This window comes from Canis lupus, chromosome 13 (genome assembly GCF_011100685.1).
Source record: "Canis lupus familiaris isolate Mischka breed German Shepherd chromosome 13, alternate assembly UU_Cfam_GSD_1.0, whole genome shotgun sequence".
NCBI lineage: Eukaryota > Metazoa > Chordata > Mammalia > Carnivora > Canidae > Canis > Canis lupus.
In genome coordinates this window covers 20302073-20323299 of record NC_049234.1, presented here as the reverse complement: position 1 = coordinate 20323299, position 21227 = coordinate 20302073, and the positions used below count along the sequence as shown (strand labels likewise).

Below are 21227 nucleotides of genomic sequence, written 5' to 3'. Positions count from 1 at the left end.
GGACCATATACTGAGATTCAGAACTTGTACAGATTGAAAAATGAATTGACAAGAGGTGAGCTCAGAAGACATTATTTTCATCCCAAAGCAAAAATCAGTGCATCCAGGTGTCAGGCAGGCCAGAGTGCAAGAATGATGGAATACCTATGGCCAGAATAAGGGAGAACAGGCTAATGGGAAGAGAAACAAGATTCTCTACTTCCTCCTCCAGGACTGAACAGTTGCTGAGGGATGGTAAATGTTTCCTTTTTGGAATTAACTCTGAATGAACTAAAGGTGCCAAAAATATAGATGAAAGGAAAAACATGTCGACATCAAGACTGACTCTCTTTGCCCAAGGAAAACAGATGGCTGGAAAAAAGTCAAAGAAGCTGGACTGAAAACTAAATGGGTGGTCCCAGGGGAGGCTGACATGTTGTATTATTGACAAGTCCAAGCTTCAAAAAATAGTCCACAATTAAACCAAATTAATTCAGATTGCCCTTCCTCCAGGCTCCTATCAGACTGCCTGAATGAGGACCTAAAGAGAGAGATTGCCAGTGGACTCTGTAACTTGAAAGAAAATAATAAGAAGAATGTGGTAAGGGAAATAAGAACACAAAACCTAGAATAACTTGTATTGGTGATTCCTATTGATAAGAGAAAAAAGAAAAAATTTCTATTAGTAGCTATGTAGCAAGTGGGAAAGGGAGAAAAAGGAAGGATTAGACTTTATCCAGGTCTTACAAGGTACATGTTAATATGATGCATTTTTGGATCTCAGTGGGAGGTACACTGGGAGAGAGGAATAATCTGAGAATGGAGAGGAACATGGGTTAACTGGGCTTTCCTCTCCTACAGGAAAGGAGTGCTGATGGCCAGTTATATAAGCCCTTTATAAAAAAAAAAGATTGTATTTATTTACTGAGAGAGAGAGAGAGAGAGAAAGAGAGCACAAGCGGGAGTGGAGGGAGGCAGAGGGAGAGAGAGGGGCAGATTCCCCGCTGAGCAAAGAACCTGAATCAGAGCTCCATCCTAGCACCCTGGGATCATGACTTGAACCAAAGGCAGACACTTTACCAATTGAGCCACCCAGGTGCCCCATATATAAGTTTTTATGATCAAAGGTCAAAGAGGTATGGTCACTGATTCAAGAGTTCAGAACTTGTAGATAGGCAAGACTATAGAGACCTCCAGGAGCAATAATTCTCAAGACTGGGATACGGAGAAGGGCAAGATTGAAGAAGAGCTATAGTTTTTAGTTGGGAAGAGAAGGAGGATGAGGAGAATGGGATCTAACTTTGAGGAGAAGGGGCTGGTTCAGTAGTTGAGATATCAGGAATCCAGATTAGACAGCTAGGATAAAGATCAGAGCTCTAACTCCAAGTGAGAACTAAATTCAACAGAAGGTATTGGGACAGAAATCTAGATGCTTCTTCTCTGACCTAAACCATAGAGTTTAGAGCTTCATCACAAGCCTGTGGCTTCTCATGAAAACTGGCCTACTGATACATTTCATTTGGAATCTAAGATTTTAAAAATATATGAGTTCTTTGCCAACATTTCCAAATCAAGAATTTTTCATACAAAAAATATGAATTCCTGGTTTCTCTTTAAAAATTAGAAAATCAAGCAACACCAATCATGTGATCTGTGAGAGGACCCAATAAATCACACTTTTGTTTTTCTCATTTGAGTTTATGAATAAACTGAAAAAATGAGAGAATAAAAGGGCACTCAATAAATTCTTGTTAAATACCTGAACAAAGAATCAAGAAAGTTGTCTCAAGTAAGAGGCTGTTTAGAATAAGTGATAAGGAAACATTTTTATCAATTAGAGGCTATTTTTATATAGAAAGCGTAGAGATAAAAGTCCAAGAACAGCATCTTAAACTCTAATTCCTTTGCAAAACTTTCCCTGATCTTTCTACCATCTGAACCCCAAGCAAAATTGATCAAACTGTCATCTGTGACACCACTGTTGCTTACACCATATAAATATTTATCATACTATATAATTCACTACACAGAATAAACTATGTGATTATTTGCATATTAAAAGTAGACTCACTCACTTCTTTTAAAAATTATATTCAAGAGGAGGAAGACAAACAAATATAAACAGATGAACATATAAAACGTAGCAGATTGTTATAAATGCTTTGAGGCAGACTAAAGACAGATTTTGAACAGAGAAATATCCTATGACCACTCTGTATGCCCCACTAACAACAGACACTAGAAGATAGATGATAGATAGGTAGGTAGGTAGGTAGGTAGATAGATAGATAGATAGATAGATAGATAGATAGATAGATAGATAGGTAGATAGATAGATAGATAGATGATATACTGATAGACCAGTTTAGGAAAATGTTTTGAAAAATAGTAGTAGCTTGGACCAGGCTGATTGACACTTAGTGGACATAATGAGAAGTGGTTGGATTTTTTTAAAATATATTTTGATGGAAGGACAATGAGATTTGAATGTGGATTATAAGAAACAGAGAGTCATCAAGGATCCTTAGATATTTAGTCTAGGAAGGTAGTTGAATGGAGCAACCAATTACCAACACAGGAGAAGAATGTGGCTGGAACAGGTTTAGTTAGGAAACAAAATTAACAATTAACTGTTTTCTTGTCTGCCTCCTGCACTATACTATGGAGTCCTCCATGACAGTTTTGTCTTCTTCTCCTTCATGTCCATAATACCTAGCACAATGTTTGACACAAAGGTGCTCATCCCTGTTCTTTGTGCCTAAAGAATGAATGATTGACTTGGAAACATACAATAATATTCTTACTTCTTGAATTATATAATACTATAAGCTCTATTGGAGGCATAGATTTCATTTTGTCACCACTGAACCCCCAGCATCTAAAACAAAGCCAACACAAAATGTTATTGAATAAACAGATTTTGTTCAGTTCTTCCTACTGATATTTCTGGCCTCCGTATCTGGTTTTGGTTAGTCTGAAGGAAATAAAAAAGGAAATTAATATGTGTGTGTTGGCATATATTTTATCACTTAATTGATGAAAAGTTGCTTTGGAAAACAAATTTTATATTTCTTATTACCAACTGATAGTCATTAGTACTGGCAAATCTAACGGTTTCAAGTATCAAAATCTCTCCCTGAACTTTTGGCCATTACATGTCCTTTTCCCATTTTACTAGAATTTCATTTAGAAAGTCACTAGAATGTCAGGGAATGCTTCCAAGCACTCAACGTGTTCTTGTGGTTTAAAAGAACAGATATCTGGCTCTGCATTTAAATCTTATTAAGATACTAAACAAATTATTGAACTGATTCTAATTTTCTATAGTTTAAAAATCACTTTTAAACATCCATCTTTGTCCTGGACAGTTGCCAAAGCTAGCAAATGCATCTCAGCTGGGGAACAAGCTGCCACTTCTTCCTTCAGATCCTCTTTCAACACTGGAGATTGGCTCACACATGGCGAGGAGCTAAAAGTCAGACCTGTCCTTGAATCTTCCTTTTGTCGCAGGGCAGATTTTCTAAATTGCCTCTTTCAGAACACCACAACCTGTGAAAATAAGTTTTGGAAATTGTAGTCTACTCCCTCTGAGAGATTAATAATGCATTTAAATGCATTTAAAAGAAATCCAGTGCTTTAACATTTTAAGTTCAGTGCTTCTCAAGCCCAAATGGCTACAGGATGCTTTTATAATGGAATATCATTAATAGGTTGTGAGAAATTTGGGCTACATGGTTCAGTTTCACAGATGCTCTTCCAGAGACAGTCTGAGATAGAAGACCCTTCTTTCTCATTAGCTCAAGTTTTCTGGGCTCTTCCCTTTAAGAATGGCTGCAGAAAATGAGAACTCTTGGGTTAGGCACTAGTCTCCACCGCCCACAGAATGGGACAGTAGAAAAAAGCCTTGGTTTGAAAGATGTTTCAAGACTTTGTCTTAGCTCTGTCACTTGCTACTTACGTGATTTTCTTTTGTAGTTGTTTTACGTTATCCGAGCCTTAACTTTCACATTTTAAAAACTAGGAATGGTAAGTTATAATCTACTTATCATACATGACTGCCATGAGAATTAAGTGTATATTACAGAAATTTATAAAGTGCTGCAGATTATATACATGAAAAGCATAATTGCAAAATTTCCAGAAGGGGTATTTTATCAACACTGTCCAGCAGAGACATAGTGGAAGCCAAATGTGTAGAAAGATAGGGGTAAAATTAAGTCTAACAATGTATTTTATTTAGTCTAACATACCTAAAATATTAATATAAATAATCAATTTAAAAATAATGAGATATTTTACATTCTGACTTTCTGTATCGATTCTTTGAAATCCAGCATGTGTTTTATAGTTATAGTAAATGTCAATTCAGACTGGCCACATTTCAGGTGGTTGGTAATACATTTTGCTAGTGTGGCTATTAGCACAACTCTACACCAAATTTTTGCCTGCAGAGTCCGTGATTTTGTTCTAGTAGATTCCAGAGTAATAGTTTTCACATTATTATAATCCATTCTGGAGGCTTTATAGAAGAATACATTTTCTTGCCCCCTACACCTTCTAGAATGTGCCTGTGTTCCTTGGCCCATGTTTCTCTTCCATCTTCAAAGCCAGTAATACTCAGTTGGGTTTTTCTCACATCACGTCACTCCAACACTGATTCTTCTGTTTTCCTCTTCTACATTTAAAGACCCTTGTAATGACATTGAGCCCATCTAAATAATCCAGGAAATGTCCTTACTTTAAGGTCAGTTGATTAGGAACCTTAAATCCAACTGCTACCTTAATTTGCCTTTGCCAAATCAGGTTCATTCATAGGCTGCAGGGATTAGAACATGGGCATCTTTGGGAGGCTGTTGTTCTATCTACCACACTACCCTTGTCAAATTACGTGTAAATTGTTTTTCTCTGACTCTGGTTGAAATCTGAGGCAGGTCACATAGATGTTTCAGGTTCCTTAGTAATTTAAAAAAAACAACCCCCATGAATATTTTCAACGTTCCTAACTGATACTCAATTTTAACTTCTCTTACTTCACCATTTCGTCCTGAAATAGGCCTGGAAATCTGGAGTGGGTACTATCTCTTCCCCGTATCACTAGTTGTTGTTTCCTATCTAGCCATGATCATAGAGGAAGGGCAACATTTTATGGGCTTGAACCTCTGGCATTGATGTTCTTTAATGTCAGATGCAATTACTCACCCCTTGAGTCATTGAATGCTTGTGTAGGCTCCATAAAGATCCTCTACAAGGAACATCTGCCTGCAGTCCGCATGATACAGTCAGTTAGTGCTTCCCTTTGGTTAACTGCTATAACTCCCCTCACAGTCCTAGGGTTCCAGCATTCCTCTATTCCATTATGGTCGCAGGGATCCTCCAGGTAGTCAAATTGGACAGTTGACCCTGGGCTAGCTTCCTTTCATGGTAGGAATGCCGCTTGCACCCCATGCTGCTCTTAGAGCAATCTAGTCATAGCTTATGACATTAGACTTTCCAAGCTTCACTCATAATATTTAAGTTTGCCAAATTCCAAGTTGTGTGAATCACTCCAAGTTATCCCCTCAAAGTTCTTTTCACTGGCTTAAAGCAAGACAGAAATACACTCCCCTGCCAGGGGATATGGTAAAAAGAAGAAATATAACATAGAGCACCACTTTTATAACAGTCCCTTTAGTTTGTTTACTTCTTCACATGCAGCTTAGAGTTGGGTAATGGGATAGAACTGAGAAGAATTTGTTTTGGTATCTCTTATTACATTAAGAACATGCAGTAAAAAAAAAAAAGAAGAAGAAGAAGAAGAAGAAGAAGAAGAAGAAGAAGAAGAAGAAGAAGAAGAAGAAGAAGAAAAGAAGAAGAAGCAGAAGCAGTAAAGCACTCAAGGTTATGTGATGGCCCTCAGCACCTATTGAATTGCTCTTGGTCTTTGGTATCTCAAAGGAAAGTGAGATATATTTCTATCTACATCTTATAGTAAATTCTTTAAATTTATGCAACTATAACAGGGCATTTAAACAAACTGATGGAACATAGATACTTCTAATATAAAGAGCCCTATCCTAAGGATCTTTTTTGAGTTAACTGAAATACACAAAACATTTGTTTTATAGCCACAGAAAAAGGACAAATTTGCATATGGGGTCATGGAACAATGGAAAAGGAATAGGAGAAATAAGGATAATAAAGAGGAAGAATATGCAATAGTTTATGTCTCATTCCCAACTTCTTGTACTACCATTTCTTCTTCTCTGGTATTTAGAAGAGTGTTTGCCAACAAATGGAGAAGATATTCTGTTGGAGACTCTGGTCAAAAACAACGTCTCTTTGGGGCCAACTTGACAAAATTTGGTAGAGATTAGGAAAAGAGATACTTTTCTTACTTCTCCTTAGAATCTACAACCAGTTTGGCATTCCAAGAATTTGTAATCTCATGAATGGGAGATAGCACCCCAGACCTGGGCGTTGTTGTTCCCACATAGGCATCCAAAGCACTGTTAATAGGACAAGCATTCCACAACAAATCTGAATTAAAAAAGACCGAGTATATCCTGCCTGCTGACTACACACTAAGGAATAGGGAAATCCTACATGGTAAGGTAGGAAGTTTAGTGGTACAGACTAAATTAAGAACCTTTGGCTTATTGATGTCAATGTGATTCTATTTGTGCCCCTAAACTGGGAAAGATAAGGGCATTTGTGGTACATAAAATTTTAAAGTTTATAATGGATTTACTGTGTTATTTCAAATAACTAAGGAATAGGCAGATTGTTAAACAAGCTGATGAAAGACAAATTATGAAACTATCAGCCCTAGCCATAAAATTGTACCAAGGCTTTAACATTGTACATTGAACTGACAATGCAAGATTTGTTTCTTTTGCTCCTCTTGGGAGCTCTTCCTGAGGATCATATTTACGTGACCCCAACTTTCAAATAGAAAAAAAAATTCACTGAGTGATGCAGTTATTTTAAAAATAAGAAGCACTCATAACATAGAGAAACATTTTTAGATACAGAACTGAATTTTTCAGTTTTTGTCCAGATAGGCAACATAACACAGCAGGGATCTGTTCTGAATCATTGTGGGCAAGGGATCATTAGACCCAGATATATATACATCACCCACATCTTATTTTAGCCCCCCCTTTGATAACGTTTGGATATTCTGCCTACCATCCAGAACTAAAGGGCTTGCAGGGAAACTAAGGAAGTAAAGGGAGTTTCATCTATGTGGTGTTTGAGGAATAGGGAGAAAGAACATGGAAAAAAAAAAAAAAGATGACAAAGAAGAGAGACTGGCACGTGTTCAGCATTAAATAAACATTTTTTCTATTTCTATTAATTATTGTTAAATATTCTTAAACTATAACTCTTCACCTCTTGTTTCTAAATGCCTACTTCTATTTCTATGCTGCTCACTTCTCCTGTCCACTTCAGATTCTCTGACTTCTTTCTCAGGGCTGTGGCTTGTCACCTCTTATTAAATATCATCACATTTCAAATTTCCCTGCTCTATCCTTTTCTCTTCCCTCCTAAGCAATATTTCTAGGCAGCGTTTCACACCAATGATTAAACCCTCAGATGATCCATAAAGATAAACTCAGCAGAACCTATCACGTGCTCACACTACCATCTGGGGCCCATCATCTCACCATTTTCACAAATTAGCAACCTCTGAACAGCTTCATCTATTTCTTTTCTTATAACCTCCATAACCAGTTAGCCAACAAATCCAACTGATTTTACACCTGCGTGTGATATGTAGGTTTTCCCTTCTTTTCCATGACTGGTATCTGTTTCATGGTACCCTACCCTCCACAAGAACTTCCTAAATATTGTTCTGCTTCTCATCATCCTCCCTTAATTATTCACCTAATACTGATATGACCTGTTGAGTTCAGGCCTGTGATGGCTTTCCATCATCTCTAATCAAAAAGCACAAGTACTCAACATAGTCTTCAAGAGCCTTCATGTTTGAAACCTAAATTGCTTTCTTTATTAGTACTTCTCATTATCATTCTTGTGGGCACTCTTTATTAGTCCTGCACTATTGTGAAGTTCTCACCTCAGCTTCATTCTCCTATTTATCTGCCACCTCCAAACAAAAAAATGTGCATAATACCTTAAGTCCTTCTGAGTTCATGTTGTTTTCTTTATGTGGGATATTTAATTAGTATACAGACAATAAATAATAACTAGAGAAACAACTACATTTATTGAGCACTTCCTACTAGCAGGTACTGTTCTAACAGGTTGCCATTTTTTAAGTCATTTAATCCTAACTCAACCCTCTGAAGAAAGTGGTATGATACCCACTTTATAGATGAGAAAACTGAGGCACAGAGTAGTTAATTTATCTGAAGTCACAGGGCTGACAAATTCTCTTTTTTATTTATTTCAATTTTAGTTATTTAACATGCAGTGCAATATTGGTTTCTGGAGTAGAATTCAGTGATTCATCACTTACATACAATACTCAGTGCTCATTACAACAAGTGCCCTCCTTAATACCCATCACCCATCTGTCCCATCCCTCCCCCATCAACCTTCCTCCATCAACCCTCAGTTTGTTCTCTGTCATTAAGAGTCCCATATGGCTTATTTCCCCCTCTCTTATTTTTCTTTTCCCCCATCCCATATGTTCATCTGTTTTCTTAAATTCCACATATAAGTGAAGTCATATGGTATTTGTTTTTCTCTAACTTATTTCACTGAGCATAATATCTTCTAGTTCCATCCATGTCACTGTAAATGGCAAAATTTCATTTTTTGATGGTTGAGTAATATTCCATTTTATATATAACATATATAATATTTTCTTTGCCCATTCATCAGCCAATGGACATTTGGGCTCTCTCCATAGTTCGGCTATTCTCGATAATGCTGCTATAATATGGTGAACATAACCCTTCAAATCTGTATGTTTGTATCCTTTGGATAAATACCAATTGCTGGATCATAGGGTAGTTCTCTTCTTAACTTTTTAAGGAACCTCCAAACTGTTCTCCAGAGTGGCTGCACCAGTTTGCATTCCCACCAACAGTGCAAGAGGGTGCCCCTTTCTCTGCATCCTCACCAACACCTGTTGTTTCTTATGTTGTTAATTTTAAGAGCTGACAAATTCCTATTGGAATTCTAAATAAGCGTTTCATTTCATTTCATTTTCTTCTTAAAGCAATGTTATGAGGTAAGTATTATTTCATAAATTTCACAGGAAATTGGAGTTTATAAAGGTCTGCCTCCAAAACCTTTGCTATTTCCATAATAAAATGCTTCCTCTCATCTAAAGGAAAAACACAAGCTTTATTGTTAAACTGAAATTTGGGGCTCTCCCACTTAAGGTAGTATTATTTTCTCCATGATGCTTTTAGTAGGTTAGCCAAATGATGATGCTAAGCAGGCTTGGGTTACACATTTTGTGATGTGCCAGCTGGAGCACAATAAGCCAAGGCAAAGAGGTTTGTAAGAACAACTAAATTATGAATCTGTCTGTGACATCCAACTAGCATAGTTTTGATAGCTTCGTTGGCTGAGATACATGTTATATAATATCCAGTTTATGGACTATAAAGACAGTTCTTTGGGAAATTAATACCTGAGACATTGTTTAGAGCAACTGATTTCAAATTTAATGTTTTCCTATTTTTAATATTTTCTTCTTCTGGGTAAAACAGTATGTTTGGTTATGAACAAGGACATTTTGGCTATCATGTTAATGAAGGGCATTTTCTTCCCCAGTCATGTGGGAGATTCCTCTTGCCTCTTCTACTGCACAGCAGAGGAAATCAAACCACTGAAGCATTACACAACCACACTTCTTTTCTCCAACCTGGTTGCTTTACCCAAGTAAATAAACACGACATTTTGCAGCTCAGTGTCAAAGATCAAAACAAAAAATGAAATCACTGTAGACATGTTGCTTTATGTAAAATGGAAAGCTACAAACTCACCAATAATATCCTGCCTTTTAGTCAGTGGCCAAAAATGAAATAATGCATTTAGCAAAAAAAAAAAAAAAAAAAGAGCCAATTATCCAAGTTGTCTGGGAGATTATAGATCACTTGAAAGTTTTAGAGTGCCTCTTTCCAGCATTAATATTTGAGACCGATGTTAGTGAGGACCAACGGGTTGTGTGCACTTCAGTACACCCATAGTAATTGCTGGCAGATGTATCATATGATTTCTAATCCAAATTTCAAAGTAGAACATTTAGTTCAGTCCTACCGATAATGATGAACTTGTACAACAACTATACCTCTAGATTCTGGTTTGAATGATGAAAGGTGTAAAGTCCCATCAAACCACGACACAGACTGCAACCATCATTACACTAAGCCTTGGTGTCTAAGAAGCCCTCTCTCTGGTGAATGTCATCTGTATTTTCCTGTCATTCTTCATACACATTCATCACATTCTTACCCAAACTCTTGTGAGTCTTGTTCCCTCTCCCTCTCTTGGGATAGAACTTCATTATGCTTCTAAATAGACCTTTTTATTTTTCTTGAGGTTTTTTTTTTTAAATAGATTGGATTAGAGATCCCAGTGTTCACCGCTGAACAAATATCACTAGTTATTTTCATACTATTTTTCTAGCTTTGTCACAGAATCGCAACAAATATACAGGAACTATTTTTTAAATTGAAATTCAATTTGCCAACATGTAGTACAACATCCAGTGCTCATCATATCACCTGCCTTCCTTAATACCTGTCACCCAGTTACCCCAACCCCCCACCCATCTTTCCTTCCGCAACCATTTATTTGTTAAAGAAACTGTTTTAAGGAGGAGCATCTGTCTCAATCTAAACATCTCAGTAGTTTTTTTCTTTTCTTTTTCAAGTCTTCCCACCACTGTAGTCCATATAATAACTGTTTTTCATCAGTTCACACATATAAATCTATTTTCTACTTTTCAACTAAATATTTTTCTATAAAATGATTTGTAACATAAAATTATATTAAACATTGCCATATACAGTTATATGGTATATATAATTTTTATTTTTAATGGTTGTGCAATATTCATGAGGTTAATATACCCTTTTGTATTGAATTACTTTTTTAATTATTGGATAATTGCATTGTTTTCAATTTTTGTTACTAAAAAAGACCATCATTCTTCACATTTCTTTTCAATACTAGATGAAAGGACAGGATTCATGATATAAATTGCCAAATTGCATGTCATACTTTTTGCATCAACATATGCATTTCAGATAATGTGTGAGTATATGATCTATATTTTAAAAAATCAATAAGTCATATTTTCAATGTAATTCTTAAATTGCATATACTTTTTTCTCATAATTTTAAAAAATTTAACCATGAGGACCTGTTTTTTTTTTCTAATCAATTTGTATGAATATTTTGTGTAATGTAGAACCAAACCTTTATAATTTTATAAAAATTTTACATGGTACTATTTTTCATTCTTTGGAAGTTTAAAAATTGTATGACTGGATCAGTTGATTTTTGTTTTTATTTTACTTCATAACTCAAAATGTTGCTCCACCAGATATCTAATAACTACTTAAATTTGTTTTCCATGATTTTGTTTTGCTTTATAGCTAACTCTAATCCATTTGGAGCTTTCTTAGGGTTTGTTCTGTGGCATATTCCACAAATACACAGAATCACCTGTGGAATTTTATTTTCCTAAACAAAAAAGAGGAGAACAAACCCTTAGAGTTCTATATTTAGTAGGTTTGGGATTTAAAAACATACATATTACTTACATGTTGTATATATATACATGTACTAGTAAATTAACTAATGCATTCTTTATAGTTATAAAATATTGAATATAATTATATAAATATACTTAATATAATTATTTATTATAATATATCACCCAGTTTAGAAGAGTTGCAAGTGAAGGAGAAGTAAATAAATAACAGAGAATAAAATAAGGTTTGGCCCATTTTTTCCCCTCAGATTGGTGGTTTGTAATTTCTTACTTAATCAAAATATTACATAACCTTTCTTTTCCCCATTGGTTTGGGCTACTGCTTTTTCATATATGAATATTTCTTATGTAAAAGGTAGTCATAATTTTCTCATCTATCTGGGGAAGGTCCACTTAGTACTCTTCATCTCAACCCTATACCCAGCCCCTCAAGCTCTTTGATTGAATAGACCTTGAACTTTAGCAAGCAATGTCTCCAAACATAGAAAGAGCAAAGATGAAATTGCAAAAAGCAGTTGCAGAAAGCAGCTAACTTGAGAAAGCTGGGTCTTGAAACACAGTGCTGGCTTGTTTCTTTATCCGTTGACCTGTTCCCAACACTAGCACAGTGTCTGCCCACAGCTGTCCTCTTCTAAATCCATAGGCCTTGGCTCTCTTGGACAGGATTAGAGCATGGTGTTCAGAAAGGCCTCTCTTGAAGAATCAAGAGCCAAGACCGCCTTCCCTACAATGGCAGAGAATGAAATTATTAAAGGTGCATGTCTCCCAGCCAGAGAGCCTCTTTCCCAGTCTGTTTTGCAGATTCATGTGGCTATATGACTAAGTGTTTATCAAAGGAAAATGAACACAAGTGAGAAAGGCAACTTGTGTATCACTTCCTGAAAAGGAAACCACTGTCTTCTTATTTCCTCTACTTCCTATTTCATGTGTACTAGTCCATACAAATGATGGTGAGTCAGTTTCAACCATGCAGGTAAGGACAATATCATAGGGAATATAACAGAATGAATGAAGAAATCTGGGCCCCTAGATAATTTCATGGTGCAGTGATGCTTACCTGACTAATATACCTGCTGACATCCAAGCAATAATATGTTGGCATATTGTTGTTAGAATAGTGTATATAGGTGCAAATTAATATACCTATGCTCTCAACACTCACCTTCCCTTAACCTTCCTCCATCTTTCCAAAATCTAGATTTAGATACATACATACCCACACACATAAACACACGGAAAAATATAAATCCATACATACAAGTGAGTGATGTTACTCTCAGTGACTCTCATTATACACAAATTCATCTTTCTGATGATGCTGTTCTCAGGAGTTCCAAGACGATTTACAATTTATCAGGGCTGAGGACCCAAAGAATAATGAGGTCCCCAGCTAGTCTTCTAGAATGACTACCTTCAAAGTTGTACAAGGTACTTTTCTGTACATTATCTCTCTACTCGGTAGCAATAGACTGCCCCCAAATTTACTTCCCATTCCACTAGTTTTCCTACTGAAATCTTTCTTGCGCATCATGGTGAAATTATTTTCCTAAAAAAATCTGTGTCAACACTTACCATAGCACCCACTTTAACTTCAATTAACTTCAATTCATACCTATAGAATGATTTCTTAGCTGTCTTTAAGAGACAGAATATATGCTATTAAAAAAAGAAAAAACAGTAGTAACTAACAGGTAAATATACATTCTTTCTGATGCTGAAAAATGCTATGGAGAAAAAAGAAACAGCTCAAAGGGAATATGAAGTGCTAGACGGCAAGTTTTGTTGTTGATTTAGTTTGTCAGTTAGCTAGTTAGTTAGTGTTTGTTTTTCTGTTGGGTGGTCAGGGAAGACCTTACTACCAAGTTATCATTTGTACAGAGATCAGAAGGAAGTAAGTAGCAAACAATATAGACGTCTAATTTAAAAGCATTTCAAGCAGATTAAAAGCAACAACTACAAGTGCAAAAAAGCATGAAATAGAAGCAAACTTGGCATGGCTAAAGAATACCAAGGAGACAAGTATGGCTGAAGCAAAATAATTAGAAGAAAAAATAGCAGATGAGTTTAGAGCAGCGGCCAGAATTCATACCACGGGGGCATTTGGTAAAGAGTTCGGAATTTCACCCTGAATAAAATGGGAAACCATCAAATATCATACTATATATTAGGCATGAAGATGTAATATCACATTCTTAGGGAGTTGACAACCACCAGGGAGACAGTCACGTAGTCAAAATATCATTGTCTATGATATAGTACTATGCTATTGCTCTTTCCAGGAAGCAATTCTGAAGGCCACCTACCTCATCAGAGGGATTGATATCTAATCTGAGGAAGAAGCTGAGATATGGAATCAATCTCATCCTCCTTTTCTCCTCGCAGTCCTAATTGTTAATGGGCCCTGATGATTCTAATACCTGGGTCAATGTTGGAAGGATATCCAAAGCTTATTTCATAGATACCTAGAAAGTCTTAGAATATATTGCTGCTCCAGTTCTGGTAACCTAGTTCTTCATGTATTCTCCAAGTTTCATCATTCTGACTCCCTGACTTTCTGCCATCTTGGAAAAGCCTATTTACTTGGGCTACAGTTTCTCTGATTAGCACTCTATTTCCCTATTAACTTTTGTCTCTCCCTTTATCCAGGAGCAATCTTTCACTAGGACTGTCTATCAGTGTAGGTTCAATCAAGGAAATATAAACTGTTATAGGTATTTCAGGGAAAGAATAATTTAATACAGGAATTTATGTGCAAAATATTAGGATGGATAAGAAATAAAAGAGGAAAATTAATGGTACCCAGGTGTCTGTGAATACAGGGAGCCTCTGCTTTCACTACAGATTGCAAGAGATGGCATTCTCAACAACACTCACACTCTTGATGCTAATCGGGAGACCATGAGTCTACACACATCAATGTTGGTAACAGTACTAGAAATGGCATCTACTTTTTTAAAGTCTTCTAAACCTTTGTGAGTGCTTACCACTAACCTAACAGAAATATAGTGTCCAGTAAAGTGACCAACTCATTGCCATTTGCCAAAGACTTTTCAGGGTTTTGTTTTTGTTTTTATTTTTAAAGATTGTATTTATTCATTCATAAGAGACAGCGTGAGAGAGAGAGAGAGAGAGAGAGAGAGAGAGAGAGGCAGAGACACAGGCAGAGGGAGAAGCAGGCTCCATGCAGGGATCTTGACATGATACTTGATCCTGGGTCTCCAGGATTACACCCTGGGCTGAAGGCGGCACTAAACCACTGAGCCATCTGGGCTGCCCCAGACTTTTCAGGTTTTAACAGAGAAAATCTCACAACCTTAGAAATCTCTGGTCCCAGGCAAACTGGGCCTATTGCTGCCCAACTGCCAAAGGAATCTAGAAAATGTAGTTTTCAGGCTTCCAGCCTCAGCAATACAAAAGAAAGTAAAGAAAAGTTACCCTGGGGCTGAGTACTAGCAGAGAGTTGTCTGACAGAGTCCCTTTAAAGAAAATACAAGGGCGCCTTGGGTGCCTTGGTGGCATAGTCAGTTGGGCATCTGGCTCTTGGTTTGGGCTCAGGTCATAATCTCACAGTCATGAGATCAAACCTCATGTCCTGCTCCATGCTCAGAGGCACAGTGGAGTCTGCTTCAGACTTTCTTTCCCTCTCCTCCTCTTCCCTCCCCATTATTGCTCTCTCTCTCTCTCTCTCTCTCTCTCAAATAAATGAATAAATCTTGTAAAAAAATAATAAAAATTAAAGAAAATACAGATGACTCAAAATCAGTATGCCACCAGTACTTAAATGTGAGCATAACCCATTACTTGGAATTCCTGTTGCTATGTTACTATTAGACATACTGATAGGAAAGATTTATTGATTCACACCGAGCTGCTATGGTGATGTAATTCTGACCCTGAAGAAGTCAGATTCTAAGTGTAAGATTTTTATGAGATCAAGTGAGATTATTATTATATAAGGTCCATAGCACAGAAGAACTATCCAATAAAAGGAGTTATTACTACTGCTACCAATACTACTACAATTACTAACAGTGACAATGGTAACTGAGATTAGTTGTCTTTACTCTTCTGATAAGCAAAAACAGGCTGTAAAAAATAATGAAGCTGAAGCCAAGTGGAAAAATAAAAATAAAAAACAAATTCTCTAGTTGACTTTTCCAGTTTCAAAGGGTATTGAATACATAGTGTGGCTATTTCCTACCAGAGTGTAGTTCTAGACGTTTTTAGCCCCTCTCAGAGGATAAAGTAAGCCCTTCTTCCTGGAATAATTGTGGCTGTAGGCTTGACTTATTATAAGAACTAAGAGCTGCCTCTTATTCCTTTATGCAAAAAAGGCAAAGGACACTCTTACTGTCAAATCACTCGATAAAACAAAGGGTAAATACCATTTTAAACATTAAAGAATTTTATCCCATTCCTTGGTACCAACAGGAATTCACTACATGTCCATTGGGAACATAATCCTTGTGCAGCTATGGTATAGTTTTGCTTGCATGGCTTTTAAAATGTCACATAAAATGTATTTACCTTTAGTCTTTCATTTTGTGTTATCAAGTGAACATAGGACAATTAAACTGACAGGTGACGAAGCATTCTTCAGGCAGGATGGTGGAATCTAGAAATGGCTGCCTATCCCTGGAGAGAAGATAATTCCATGCTTCTTTGGTTCTGCAAAAGAAAACTATGCAGAAAAGGGCTTTCAGAAGCCAGCACCGCTGACTCTCAGGATGGAGCCCAGGGTTAGTATCTTAACCAGGGCTTTCATCATGTGTTCTCAGTTTATAGTCCCCTATGCTGGCTGTCAGACTGGGTACTCACACTTTCTAACCTAAACAGAGACTGCACACCTATCCATCCTGGGCCTCTGACAGCTGAGGCCCAGCAGCGATTACACCTGAAGAATGGACTCCAGAGGCACTGTTTGGTGGCTTCTTTCGGGAACAATCTCCAGGGAGGGACACAAATCCCTTTCAGAGAACAGGGAAGGGAGGCTCTGGAGCTAAGGCTGCAAGGGAGTTCAACAGGGAAACGCTGGCTGTGCACATATGATCTGGGGTTGCAGAAAGAACTGAAGTGTTGATAATGGACCATTTACTTCTCAGAGAGGACAATAACAGGGTTGTACATTTTCTTTTTAAGACACATTAAAACTGCTCTCTGCACTCTTACATGTGCATACCTACATGTGCTCAGTCGGCTCTTTTACATTAAAGCTCTGTTTAACTTTTCTCATTAGTTCATTTCATTCATTCACCCATTCATTCACTCTCTCATTGGTATTAAGTGCCTGGACTGCATTAGGCACTATACTATGGACTTGGAGCACAAAAAGGAATGGAAAATATTTCTTTAAGAGGTTCTCTATTCTCTCCTCTGTAGTGGCAGACAATGGCAAGAAAATAATTAAAATGCATTCTGAAAAGCCAGTATAGAGGTTCAATACATAAAGTCTTTACAGGGAAAACTTCCATTCATCCCGGCACCCAGTCCAAGGGTAAACATGTGCTGGTCCTTAAACCATCAGAGACTAATAGACCTGCTTTTTGATAAAATGGTGAAGTGGGTCGGGGCGGGGGAGGGCACAGATGAAACAAGTTGTCTGACAAAAGATAGAGTTACTTCCCAGGGGCCAGATATTTTGTTTCTATCCATAAAGCAAAAGGTTCAGCTCTTTAGTACATTGTTGGCACAAATTCAACTTGTGGTCAACCAAATCATGACCACATCCACCACCACAAGTTTTAGGGAATTTTGTACAAACTGTGTCAAAACTGCTCCCCTCCCTCTTGCACTTTCTCAATTAACTCAAACACACACACACACACACACACACACACACACACACACAAATGGTAAACTTTATCATTTTTTCCTGTTGAATTTCATCCCATTGGTTAGATCCAATCTTCAAGTCTGATGAAATCACTATGAATTTTGCTTCTGTCATCTGTTATTATAACTACTCCACCCAGCTTTATGTCATCTGGAAATTTCACAAGCATCCCCTCTTTCTCTTTGCCTCCATCTAGTCCATCTACCACATGCAACCGGGGTGATCTTCTTAAAATAAAGATCTAAACTTCTTATTCTTCATCCACACACAGTTTAAATACAGCTTCCCATCATGGCAAAGAACCTAGCATTGGAACTCAAGGACACAACTTGTTCATAATTTGCCCTTGTTTGGTTCTTCAATTCCTGACAGGCATCTTCCCTTACCTCTCAAACATACTGAACTATTCAGAAGTTCTCTGAATTAGCCCTTTGCTAGACAGAGGCAGAGACCCAGAGATTTTGACAATGCAACTAATCTAGAATTCCTGAAGTTCTTCATCACATGAAATGGTATAAATATAACTGACATTTAGATGTCCCCCATATTTTAACAACCATGTGGCAGTAGTGAAAACTGTGAAATAGGGATCCCTGGGTGGCGCAGCGGTTTAGCGCCTGCCTTTGGCCCAGGGCGCGATCCTGGAGACCCGGGATCGAATCCCACGTCGGGCTCCCGGTGCATGGAGCCTGCTTCTCCCTCTGCCTGTGTCTCTGCCTCTCTCTCTCTCTCTCTGTGACTACCATAAATAAATAAAAATTAAAAAAAAAAAAAAAGAAAACTGTGAAATACTTCTGTGTAATAGTAAAAAAAACATACCCCAAACCTCTTCTCTCTTGATAAATGTTTTGAAATTCACCTCAAGATTGAAGCCTTGGTGTCCATGGTCAAGTTGGTACAGTGCTATAGTAAGATGAGCAAAGAGAGAAGTCTGAGCCTCAGTTCTGCCATTTTTTTTTTGGGGGGGGGAATGCAATATTTAACAAACCCTTTAACATTTCTCTATTTCTTTTTCTTCCTTTAAAAAATTAAAAATGGCAATGACAACTCCTCTGCCTACCCTGTAGAATGAAAATAATCAAATAAGGTCATGTGAGGGCCCTTTGTGTTAACCATAACACAGAACACATGTGGGAGGACTACTATGCACCAGAAATTCTATTTGGTATTTTACATCCTTATCTGATCTTCCTCCACACAATGTCATTCAAGAGAAACAATCAATATTCCAATTTCACAGATGAAGAAAGTGAGATTGTGAAATATATTACCCAAGATCCTATAAATGAGGTTTGGCAGAAGGAAGGCTCAATCGAAGATCACTCTGACTCTAGGATTCAGCTAGTTAGTAAGGCATTAGAAGAGATATTAAGAATAGCAAGATTTTCCTACAGTTTCACTTTCAAGAACCCACATAAGCACTTAGACAAAGGTAATCATGAGTAAGACCTTGATTGCCAGGTAATATCTTGGGCCACCTGGGTGGCTCAATTGGTTAAGCATCTGCCTTTGGCTCAGGTCATGATCTCAGGGTCCTGGAATCAAGTCCCACATTGGGCTTCCTGCTTAGCAGACTCTCTCCCTCTCCCTCTGTAGCTCCCCCTGCTTGTTCTCTCTCTCTTTGTTTTAAATAAATAAATAAATAAATAAATAAATAAATAAATAAATAAATAAATAAAATATTTAAAAAAAATAAAAATCTGATTCTTGGGGGGAAAAGTGTCAAAATAGAAAATCCAGGGGTTTTTTCGTCCATAGACCGTATGCCTTATGTCAGTCTCCTAAAACACATGTGATAACTCTTTTAACAAGACCAGGACACACAAATGTTTTTGATCAAATTTTCCAATTTCTGTATTCCTCTGATGACAAAACATGTTACAGCCATTTTTCTGGGACTTGGTAAGATTCTCTCTGGTCAAGGTGTGTTAGTAGGAGAAAGGCTCATCTGGCAACATCTATGGACTTAATGGGAAGCAAAGCAGCCTTAAGCATTGAGCCCATATGTTTACTCTACCAGTTGGCTTATCTCCCCATCTGAAAAAATATTGAGGGCATGGAAAGTCTCTGACCTTGAAATAGGGTAGGACACATGAACCCATGCTGACCACAGATTCAAATGACCACGTTGAAGCAAACCAGGAACAATGAAAAAAAGAATTCTAGGCAAAGTCTAGCTTAGTCCATAAACTATTTTGAGAAAAAGTTTCATGGTTATGACTTCAGGAATGTAATGGAATCTGTTAAGATTTGTTCTTTTTCTTGAACTTAAGCATACCTGCTACTCTAGTCTTCTTCCTTTACGGATGGGCACACAAGGTTCTCATACTCTTTCCCCTACTTCTATCTAAATCTATTCTCAAGAAAAGATTTGATAAATTCATGGAGGGTAGGGTGGAAGCTTAACTTAAATAAGCTTAATAATGCTCTCCTTCCTGGAGAGATTTACATTTTTAATGAGCAAGGCAGCTGCTACTATAGAATCATCATCTAAGAAGTCAGTGATGTGAAAAGTATGAGGGATTTCTGATTAATGGATCTGAAATAACATTTATATTTTATGGCCCCACCTAAACTATTTTACTCTCTGCTACCTCATGGAAGGTTTCTAAAAGTAAATACCAAACTTATAATATATAAAACACTTCAAAATATCTGTATTGTACTCAGTGCTTGAAATTACCTTATTCTTTTTACCTTATTCTTTTTCCTTCCTGCTTTCCCTAAAGATAGACCTCAAATATTGACTCATCTGTGAAATTTTCCCTGACCTCCACAGAAGCCTGCTCTTCTGTGCTTCTATACTATTATATAAATCTAACTTTGTCAAATCTACCCATTCATTTGTGAGCTGCTAAATCAGACTTTTTAATCTCTGAATGCCAGGTTAGGAGTTCCTGGTCACATAGAAAGCACTTAACACTATGAGAATGACAAGGGATATGTACTGGAAGTAGGCACAAAGGTTTATCTGTCTTGCTTAGTTTCAGAAATGGACTTGGACTAGTTGCCAATATTGAACAACAGGGATACTTCACATGAAAATCTGTATTCCCAATTTTGCTTTTAAAAAATGTCTGACAATACTGTGCTCAATAAGCTACAATAAACTCAATAAATCTAATACAAGCTGAAGCTTATATTATCACCTTCCCTCACCCTGTGAAGAAAAGAACTTAGAATTATTATTTTTTTAACCTTGGAGTAGAGAACTTATTCTAACAAAAGAACCACACAAAAGATAATAAAATTGACCAAAAAAGCAAAACTCCTCTGTATAAAAATTAGAAAAAATAAAAATAAAAAACAAATATCACAAATTCTGAGAGAAAAACAGGTATATGCATTTGCAAGAGGTCTATTTTCCCCGGATACATAGGATTTCCACAAAGCAACAAGAAAAACCTCAATCATTGCACTCCCCACCCCCCAAAAATGGTATGTGCCCTTTAGATGGTATATGTGCTTTCTTTTTTAAATTCAACCTGCTTCATTTATTAATTTTAATGGCTTGACCCTTGTAGGGACTTGATTTTTCCACCTTTGCTATAAGTTTAGTGTGGGAGCTTTCTATTGTGTTAATTTAACTAAGCTGGGACTACAACTTCCAGAATTCCCTTTCCTGCATTTTCAGAATTAAGGTCTGACAATAGAGGAATGTTCATGAGATTTGGAAGTCTGAAATACCACACATCTGTGTTTACATTTGGAAGGTGGATGTTGGGTCTAGCACTG

General features: G+C 37.0%; 1 long non-coding RNA gene across 2 annotated transcripts in view; it reads right to left on the bottom strand.

Annotated features, from left to right (window-relative positions):
* Positions 1 to 11363: 11363 nt before the first annotated feature.
* Positions 11364 to 21227, bottom strand: part of LOC111098538 — a 67669-nt gene continuing 57805 nt past the window's right edge. Inside the window, exons 5-7 of one of the 2 annotated variants that reach the window (XR_005368290.1) lie at positions 18312 to 18395; positions 16187 to 16327; positions 11364 to 12383 (exon numbers count right to left, since the gene is read on the bottom strand). This is a non-coding gene — a long non-coding RNA (uncharacterized LOC111098538). Of the gene's footprint in view, positions 12384 to 16186; positions 16341 to 18311; positions 18396 to 21227 lie in introns of both variants that reach the window. The other variant, XR_005368289.1, reaches the window with a different exon arrangement.